Here is an 11014-nt window from a genome sequence, read left to right on the forward strand (position 1 = left end):
ACGTCAATGATTTGCTAATCACTAGACCAAATGAGAGACATATTGCTGAATTTAAGGCTGATTTGAATGCTACTTTCAAGATGAAAGATTTGGGTCTGTTGCATCATTACTTGGTATAGAGTTTAAGCAGTGTGATGGTGGTATTGCGTTGTGTCAGAAAAGTTACGTAGAGACATTGCTATGTAAGTTTGGACTTGAGGATTGCAAACCTATTGCCACTCCCATGGAAACAGGTTTGAAGTTGAGTCTACATGATGTTGGCGATCCTGCTGATGTCACTCTTTATCAAACTGCTGTTGGCTGCCTCATTTATGTATGCAACACGAGGCCGGATATTCAATTTGCAGTCTCACAGGTCAGCAGATTTATGCATAGCCCAGGGTCTAAGCATTGGAAGGTTGTCAAGAGGATTTTCCGCTACCTTAGTGGCACTTTACATCTTGGCTTGTTTTATCCCAAGGGGGGATCATTGCCGCCAGACTTACATACTTTTTCGGACTCAGATTGGGCTAGTTGTTTTGACACGCGAGTGTCCACAAGTAGTTTTTGTTTCATGCTTGGCAGTTCATGTATATCATGGTTGAGCAAGAAGCAACCTACTGTGGCCACTTCAAGTTGTGAGGCTGACTACAGGGCAGTCTTCACAGCAACGGTTGAGTGTGTATGGCTCAGACGCCTTATGGCTGATTTGGGTGTTGGAGAAGACACTGCCAACACTATCTACACTGAAACTCAAAGCACATTGGCAGTTGCGAGGAACCCAGTTCTTCATGCTCGCACAAAGCACATTGAGGTGCATTACCACTATGTCAGGGAGAGGCTCTCAGTAGGAGAGATCAGCTTGGCTTATGTGCCAACCCAGGACAACCTTGCATATCTTTTCACGAAGGCATTGTCTCGTGAGAAGCTTGAAGCTTTCCGCAAAGCTTTGGGCTTACTCCCCTTTGTGGACGGATCATGTCCTCAGGGCATGGCACTTCCCTTTACTCATGTGCCAGCTCTCGTTCACCGCATCACTCCAGGGGGGATTTGTTACCATATACATGTGTTAGTGATGCGTGTGAACACACTAGGACCAACGGAGCATTTTTTCCCTCTTTAGGAGGTTTTTTCCCCCGAGCATTGTATATACGCCCATCATTCTAGGGCTATCTATCTTTCCATTGCACACTAAGTAACACACTCTCTATTGTGTGCCTTGAGCTTCCTTTGTCTTCTCCAAGCTGTGTGCGTTCCTCTACAACCCTAATTCCAATAGTGGTGGTATGACAAAAAACAACCTCATACCTCAAAACTTCTCTAGACAGTAATTTGGGTGAAACGCTTGGCCAATTATCTTTTGAACTGATATGTTCTAATGCATATAAGTATTAGTTTGACACACGCACACTTATACAAGCTCATAATTAAAGTTTGGATTCCTCCTTTTCACAAGCTTATGTGTCCACTATTTGCTACATGCCCGCAGGCTTGCATTCAAGCAAGGTATGCAATTTTTTTATGAAGGTCACAAAGCATGGGGCAAAGGTTGTAGAAAACTCACACATTGGGTGGATAACCTGAGAAAGAGAAGCTTATAGTCAATGCCCTCGAACTTGTGAGTCAATAGCTACAAAGATACATGAAAGAACTAACATTTCTTTGTATGGATAATTTGGGTGTTAGATAGGACACTGCCAACCTATCTACACTAACAGTCAGAGTGCATTGGCATTGCCAGGAACCCAATTTTTCATGCTCCCATAAAGCACGTTGAGGTGCATTACCACTATGTTAGGGAGAGGCTCTCAGCAAGACAGATCATCTCTCTTTTCTCACTAAAGTAAGCAACATAAGTTAGCCAGGTATGTTAGCAAGTAAAACCAATTACAACCAGTATGTGAACAGAAGTTAACCATATCACCTAAAAAATTCTAAATAGAAAAGTTTCTTAACCTCATACCAGGTAGTCATCCCAAGCCAAAAATAGTGGCATATTTTTTTAAGTCTATTAACAGAACATAAGTAGAAAAAAGAATAACAGCTAAGCATTCCGAGCCAGCAGATGGCCGCCATCACCCAAATGGCCACCATTACTTAGAACCATCACCTAGCTAGCCAACACCACTTATAAATAACCAAGTTCATAGAAACATTGGATGGTATTAAGCAAAAAGTTTCCTAAAGTGGTTTGTTCAAAAAATGGGTTAAATACTCTCATTAGAACCCCTAGTATAATCTCAATCATCAATCCATCCCCAATGTTTATGTTCAGAGTGAGTAACACTAGGTAGATAGGTGAAAAACTGAGATGTAGCCCACCCATAGCCCAAACATTTACCAACTTTGAGATTCCCAAAGTATTTCAACCATGTTGATACTAGATACACACAAAAATGCCAGAGATTATCATCAAAACCATAAATGCAACACACAATAAGTAAAGCTGCTCAAGGGATTATGAATGCATAGTTAAAGATTAACACGCTAATTTCTGCAAATTATCACAGATATCTAAGAGAAAGGCAAAACAGTTTCAATGAACCCTATTGCATTTGGACAAAAATCAGCCCAAAGTAAGCTAAAAATTTTGACCCTGCCACTAGCTTAACAACAATATCAACCAGTCAAGGCATGAAGCTCCAAATGGAATGGATTTACGTTTTTTCTTTGCTCACCAAAGTAAGCAACATAGGTTAGCCAGGTATGTTAGCAGGTAAAACCAATTCCAACCAGTATGTGAATAGAAGTTAACCATGTCACCTAAAAAATTCTAAATAGAAAAGTTAACCAGTATGTGAATAGAAGTTAACCATATCACCTAAAAAATTCTAAATAGAAAAGTTTCTTAACCTCATACCAGGTAGTCATCCCAAGCCAAAAATAGTGGCCTATTTTTTTAAGTCTATTAACAGAACAAAAGTAGAAAGAAGAATAACAGCTAAGCATTCCAAGCCAGCAGATGGCAGCCATCACCCAAATGGCCATCATTACTTAGAACCATCACCTAGCTAGCCAACACCACTTATAAATAATCAAGTTCATAGAAACATTGGATGGTATTAAGCAAAAAGTTTTCTAAAGTGGTTCGTTCAAAAAATGGGTAAAATACTCCTATTAGAACCCCTAGTATAAGCTAAAGCATCAAGCCATCCCCAATGTTTAAGTTCAGAGTGAGTAACACTAGGTAGATAGGTGAAAAACTAAGATGTAGCCCACTCATGGCCCAAACATTTACCAACTTTGAGATTCCCAAAGTATCTCAACCATGGTGATATCAAATACACACAAAAATGCCAGAGATTATCATCAAAACCATAAATGCAACACACAGTTAGTAAAGCTCCTCAAGGGATTATGACTACGTAGTTAAAGATTAACATGATAATTCTTGCAAATTATCACAGATATCCAAGAAAAAGGCAAAACAATTTCGATGAACCCTATAGCATTTGGACAAAAATCAGCCCAAAGTAGCTAAAAATTTTGACCCCGCCACTAGCTTAACAACAATATCAAAACCAGTCAAAGCATGAAGCTCCAAATGGAATGGATTTACATTTTTTCTACCCAAAAAGAGAACAATTTTGGCTTTAAGCCACCATCCACCAGTCAAGGCAAAAATGGTTTTCAAATATATGTTTTTTAACCCAAAATAAAGGTAAAATAGTTCGGTGTCAACCAACATGTATAGTTACATTTCAACAAAACTTAGGTAATTTGGGGCACCATATCCGCATTGCAATAGTTCAAAGATTACTATTGAAATTTATTATCGGCACCAACCTGAGAGGTTTCAGAGTTCTCAATGATTTTCACATTGCAGACAGTGAGCCAGTAAGCAAACCACGATCCTCACTTCACATTATGCAAGACAAAACAAAATTCAAGGCTAAGTGAGGGATGAGAGGATCCCTCACCTTTATATAGAAATTCCATCAATTGAATAAGGATGGCAATGCTTGCAGACTCTACTCCAAGACTCCGTGCAGAATCAGAATGATCAGGTGGTGCATCATCTTCACCATGCCAGCATGTATCTGTGGTCAAGGTGCAGGGGAGAGAGAAAGAGTAAGACTAGGTGGTGTTGGAGAGCAATAGACATGGATAATGAACTCCAGAGCCCTATTTTCTTCTCACTTGGAGAGGAGAATCAAGGTTGGACTAGATGCAATAGCTGAGTAGAGATGCAACAACTACACAGGGACAGTGTTAGCAACAAGCTAACACGGACACCATGGATACCATTTTTTGGAGCTCTCATTGTAAAAACACTTATCATTTTGATAAATTGGGAATTTTGTAACTCCTAGTTTTTGGATAAACCTTGTAATTGATGAGCTGGGGCTACAAGCTTCCAGATTGTATCAACCTGTCATTGCCTATTTTTAGTTAGAGCTCCCAGATTATTAGTTTTGACCACCAAAAACCTTGACTAAGTTTTGTAAGTTATTAGAAAGTTTTTGGATAATAAAATACACAGGATGAGATAACGGCGCTCACTTCTCTCCTTCTCGCGCTTCCTACTCTCTCCCCGGTTGTCACATTGCAATTGCGTTTGTTGCATTGCAACCGTAGGTAAGAGCTCTAGCATTGACGTAAACACATCACAATATTTTGTAGCTTTTAGCATTGTCGACCTGCGGTCTAATTTCATCATAAGTAGGAATTTACACTTCAAAACCAAAAACTAAGCATAGGCGGGGTATTGGGGCATCATTGCTAAGCATTTAGGTGCATTTTGGGTTGAAAACAACTAGGTCAAAATCCCACTGTTGTTAATAATCGCAATTTTGGCACTTGACCTAAAGTGGGGTTTGAGACATAGCATGTGTTCTTAGGTCTTATAAACTTGTCCTAGAAGTTTCGCTATGTTTGGATGTCATTTGATGCGGTAACGGATATGATTTGTTTGTCGATGAGCGATGAGCGATTGGCTTTTGGTGATTTTGGTCATTTGAGTGTAGCTTGAGTTAGATACGAGTTGTTAGTTGTTTTTTGGGAGACTGACAACCTCTTGTAGCCTCTATGCACTAGTCGAGTCAGCTTCATCCCATGGATTGACAATTTAATCGTGGTTCTCGCTAAAACTGCAATAAGATGGGATAGTAAGGTTAGACACGCGTCCCACATTTGGCGCCGCTGTTGCGGATCGAAGAGACATAAACTAGGGAAAAACACGAGCGTCTTGTGAAGTTATTCTTTAACTTCCTTTAGGATCTCCTAGAGTGAAAAACTTTCTTTTAAAAACCGCATAGCTTAAGAGTGTAGTCCTTTGCTATGTAGAGGTAGCTTGGATTCAATCGTACTTGTCGAGTGCCTTTAGGATTTAAGGATTTTAGATTAAATTAGGATTTTGAGAATGATTGATAGACAAGACAAGTCTTAAAATCAATGCTCAGGAAACCTTAAAAAACAAGAAAACGAGTGGTTGTGAACACTTTCCACAACCCCATTGCATGAGAATCTAGGAGTATGGTAAGTAGGATCTGAGGTGGATTTCAGAACATTGCTCTCTCTAAAAGAATCATTGTGAGTTGTTATTGGAAGTTGCAGAATTTCAGGTCTATGGCTAGAAATAGCACGAAAAGACTCCAAACCACTCAATCCGACTGGAGAGTAAGCTTAAAAGTTGTCTGAACCAGTGGGTAAGCTCAAGGACACTTTGAGGTAAAAATTTCAAGAGTTGGCCAAAACTCAAATTATTTACTTTTTCTTGACATTTTAGGCCAAATTAAGTTTTGACTTGATTCATAGGCTTAAAATAACTCATAAAAAGATTGTCCTTGAAAAAAGTACAAAAACTGGTTCATTTCGAGCTTGAAGCTAATAATCACGATTATTAACTTTCAGCTCAGATTTGACCAAGGTTCATATCATTGACTCATTGCATGTGTACAAACAACTTTTGTAAAGGCATAAAAGATTTGGATCACCAAACTAGCAAAAAATGGGGTAAAAACTAATGTTTGTACTGACTTCTTGAAACTTGAGTGTAAATTTGGAAAAAAAAATTCCAAACTTGATGATGTTTGATTCATAAGCTTTTATTGATGTGATAAACATGTGTACATGCTCAGTTAACCAAAAAGATGCAAAAAGTTGACAGTTGTAAATAATCGCGATTATTTACTTCTGTCCCATTTTTCAACTTTATTGACCAAGCTGGCATACCACTAGCTTTACCATGTTGTAATAAGCCCACAAACCAAATTTGGTAAGATTTGAATCATTGGATTGGAAAATGTGACCAAATTTGCAAAGTTAGTCTGCGGACAGAAAACTGATGGCCATTTGACCAAAACTTGTCCAAACTTGATGAAACTTGGCAAGAGACCTTAAGTTGAAGTGCTTAACAGATCTGTGCACAGATTGGGACAAAAAATTGCAAAAATATAGCTGGAGTAAATAATCACGATTATTTACATCTACTCCAAAATTTGACAAGTTTGCAAATTTGAATATACCACAAGGTCAAGCATATCAAGTAGACCACACAAATCAATTTTGGTGAAATTTGGATCACAAAATTGAGACTTAAGCCAGATTCTTGAAATCAGAGTCTGCGGACACAAAACAGTTGATAATCTTGATCAGAATTTGTCCAAACTTGTTGAAACTTGTCTAGAGACTTTAACAGAGTGTATACTTGGCAAACCAAGCCAAAAAGTGTAAAAATTTGACAAAAGTAAATAATTGTAATTATTTACTATTGCTACACAGAGCCATCAATTTTGACTTTTGAACTTGTATAGTGTTTAACTAGCATAATACAAAGCCACCGGACAATTTTGGGTTCAATCGGATCCAAATTGGTACATGTTCACTCAGTTTCCAGGTTGCAAATTAATCCTTTGATTTTTGCCAAAGTCTTTGAAAATTGCAACGGTTGACTCAGTTAACTTGAATTGTAGTGATACACATAGACCAATTATAATAGCTAGCAAAAACTATACTATCTTTATAGAAGAATAGCTAACTTAATCAAATTTGTACAGGAATCAGGTTGCAGACGAGGAATCGGTAGCTTGACAGAAAGTGCAATCCAGTCAAGTGGAAATTGATGACAAGTCAATCCAAAGGTAAGTACATTATCCAGGGCTTCGCAAGTTTTTATGAACCTTAGATCTGGTCGTGTACTAGGAAATCAGGGCATATTTGGAGAAACCTCCAGTAGAGTATCCATTGAAGAAAGCGTGAATCAAGGCAATTCCTTGCACACTGTCCCTAAAGAAGTGTTAGACAATTTTTCTGATTCGACATATGAAATGTCTTCCTGTTCGACTCACTCAGAGACCGGAACGACAGTGTGTTATAAGCATATACTCTCATTTTATGAGACTAATTGCCATGGAGCTCAGGTTTACTTGGATCCTAACGAAGAGTATGCTAATCACATTGATGACCATGGTATTGAGTTTGAAGAAGAAATCAGGGCAAACAAACAAGGAAAAATGTACATAGACAGAAACGAAATTCGTGTTTACAAGTTGAAAACCCTAACGCGATAGAAAAATGGGGTTAGAAGTAAACACCATAATCTCAAATATGTCACTAAAATAAGGACCACCAACCTTAGAATACGAGGGATACGAGCAAGTAGATTTGAAGCCTTTGAAACGGCTTAGTACGGATAATCCTAGGATCGGAGTCTATTGTTGGGAGGATAGAAACGTAAAAATCTTATGTGGACTTTGCATGCCAAATCAGGACAACTGACGGCCATGAAGATCATCTATATCTTCAAGATCAAGGATAAGGGATCAGCAAACCTATCAACCTACGTGTTTAGAGATTGTTATAACAACAACTTTGTTATGATGACTTCTCCTGAGGAGGTAGAACAAACCAGATACCAAGGGTATTCCATAAGGGATTGGATATTGTGACAAGGACCAGAAACAATTCCAAGAGATGAACACCGTGAGAGATCATCTGAGAGTAGCGTTAAGAAACCAGAAACCATCTCATCACGCAGAAAACCGGGTGACACTAAGGCCAGTCCAGGGCTATATGAGTCACTATTTCCAACAGACTGGTTTGAAGGACCCGAAACAAGACCAACTACTAAGAGACCGGGAGTTGAACCAAATAGATGTGTCAGACCATCTGATTTTCAGAAATCGGTCAGAAAATACAGCGGATGAGGAGATCCATATGACCACTTAGCAAGCTTTAAGCAAGTGCTAAGAGCAAAATTTATATTTGATTTCCATACTCAATTCGAGGGGTTTGGAATGACAATAGAAGGAAAAGAATTGACACGGTTCCAAAGCACTCCACAAAGGTCAATCATGGACTTAAAAACCTTAGCTCAAGCATTTCTAGCTGCTTGTTCCAAAACGGGGATCAAAAACAATATGGTGACGGGAGCCCCACGGGAGCAAAGCGAACCCCGAACCCCGACGGCCTCTAAAACACCGGGGACCGAATGGCACGCCTCGAACCTGTCATGGTAAAGCAAATAGGGGGCACCACCTAGCTTCAGCGGCTAGGACGCAAACAACACACCACCATAACAAAGTTTTCATCCAAGAGAGATGGATGCTTGGGAGTAATGATGAAGAGGAAGGGAAATGAGATCAATATAGAGAGAGAGAGAGAGAGAGAGAGAGAGAGAGAGAGGGAGGGGGTATGGCGGCTTAGTACTTAGGCACCACAGAAGGATGGCGAATCCGCACACCCTTCACACATACACGAGCTCACTCCAAATACAAGACTAGGTGGCGATTCCGCACACCTCACATGGGAAAAATATCGCAGGAAAACATACTCACAAAACCTCAAGCTTTATTTAGAGAATAAGGCGATGAAATGGGGAGCATAGGGTAGGGGAATGAGAAGGGAGAGAGTGGTAGAGCACATGGCGGATAGGTGGGAGTTGATGGCGAAGACTCGCACGAGGGTTATGGCCATCATCCTTCATTTAGTTGCCCTTCATCTTCCATAGCCAAGGGTGTAGAGGTCATGCTTAAGACGAGCATGGTGATTGCAGTGATGGTGATGGTGTGGGTGTGTGTGTGTGCACTAGGCACACACAGTGCATAGTGTACTCTTTGGTGATGGTGTGTCTTTAGTGTGATGGTGATCCCTCTTTATATAGGGGAGGAGGGGGGTGTGTCTTTAGTGTGATGGTGACCCCTCTTTATATAGGGGAGGAGGGGGGAGAAATTCTAGAATTTAGAAATGAAGAAATCATTATCTACATAGGCCATGTGACTGTGGGCCCCACTTGTCTGGCTGTGTGTATATGTGCCAGAATAGCAGTCTCATGAGAGAGAGACTAAGAGAGAGAGAGATGGGTTGATGAAAAAAAAGTGAGAGGTGACATGGAGAATAAAGTAATTACAAGAGGGGAGAGAGGGGAGTGTGTTCAGAGGTGAATCTGTGTGCAGATGTGTGTGAACACAAGAAAAATCAGGTAACCACCGGGTGGGGATGGGTCTGTGGGCACCTTTTTCAGTGAAACTGAGTGTGTGTGAGTGTGGGGGAGGTTATTTATCTACAAGACAAGAGACATGGCACCCTTTAGAGAGAGAGGGGGGTATTTGGGTCATGGGATATGATAGGAGAGAGAAAGAGGGGGTGGGGTATACTATTTTGGAAGATAGGGTAAGTTGTATGTGAGTTAGGGTGCATTATTGGTGAGTTATAATGCATTATTGGTGAGAGGTGGGGTAGCTTGAGGGGAGAGAGAAAGGAGAAAGGACAAGGGGAAGAGAGAGGGTGTTGACCTTTTGAGTGGAGGAGAGGAAAAGGGACACCCGGCAGGGCAACAGTGAAGAAAAAGGAGGCAAGGTGGGGATGGGCTACCCCGCAGGCATGAGGTGGCCTATTTTACCTTTCTTATATATTTACATGATCATACTTTATTTTTTTTCTTACTTTTTTCCAATACCTTTTATCACTCCCTCCCCAAGAGGGGGTTTTCATGGGGTGGGGACGAGAGAAGAGGGGTATGGGAGCTTGGCTTGTGAAAAGCCTCCATCATTAGCCCTCCCCTTTTGGCTAGAGGCATTCATGTCTCTAGCTCATCTGTTTGATCATTATCATCAGAGGTGGCGGTTGATGGTGTGTCCTCATCTGGAATGTCAATTGGTGGAGCCTGGTCAAATCGAAGAAAATAAGGTTTAAGTCGCCAACCATTTACCCTAGTTTTATGAAGTTTTCCATCAGCCTCCATAAGCTGGTAGCTTCCATTGGCATACTTTTTCCTGATGATGAAAGGGCCTTCCCATCGGAGCTAGAGTTTCTTATCCTTGCGCAAGTCGAAGCGATTATCGTAGCGGAGCACCAACATTCCTTTCTTCAATTCTTTTTTCCGGAGATGCTCGTTAAAGCTAAGCCGTCTATGCTCTGCTTGTGCTGCATAATAATTTATTGCTTCTTCTCTATCCAGCTGCAGTCTTTCCAATTTGATGATGTGATCTCTCAAATGCATGTTGGGTTGTTGAAGTTGGCTTGCCATTACTCTGAGACTTTGTAGTTGCAGTTCAATGGGCAAGATTGCTTCCTTACCAAATACTAGATGATACGGTGTGAATCCCAAGGATGTACGAAATGAAGTTCTGTAGGCCCATAAAGCTGGTAGTAGATACTTATCCCAGTCTCCGGGATGATTGTTTACCTGCTTGGTAATAATTTTAGAAACCATTCCATTTACCTTTTCAACTAGGCCATTACATTGAGGGTAATATGGTGAAGAGTGCCTCCTTGTAATGCCCAGTTTCTGCATTAATTCTCCTACCAAGTCTGCTCTGAAACCTGGCCCTCTATCAGAGATGATCTCTAAAGGTGTGCCAAACCTACAGCATATGTGCTCGTAGATAAATTTAGCTACCTCTACTGCTGTGATTCTAGTGGTGGCTGTAGCCTCTGCCCATCTAGTCATGTAGTCGACCCCCATGATAATGTAGAATTTTCTTGAGTTGGCCCTAGGTAATGGCCCAATGGCATCGATACCCCATTTTTCAAATTGGCCATATGAGAGAATAGGTGTCTGTGGTTCAGGCATAAGTGACCTAGTGCCGGCCTT

This window comes from Adiantum capillus-veneris, chromosome 17, assembly GCF_014529385.1.
Source record: "Adiantum capillus-veneris isolate H3 chromosome 17, ASM1452938v2, whole genome shotgun sequence".
In the NCBI taxonomy this organism is placed as follows: Eukaryota; Viridiplantae; Streptophyta; class Polypodiopsida; order Polypodiales; family Pteridaceae; genus Adiantum; species Adiantum capillus-veneris.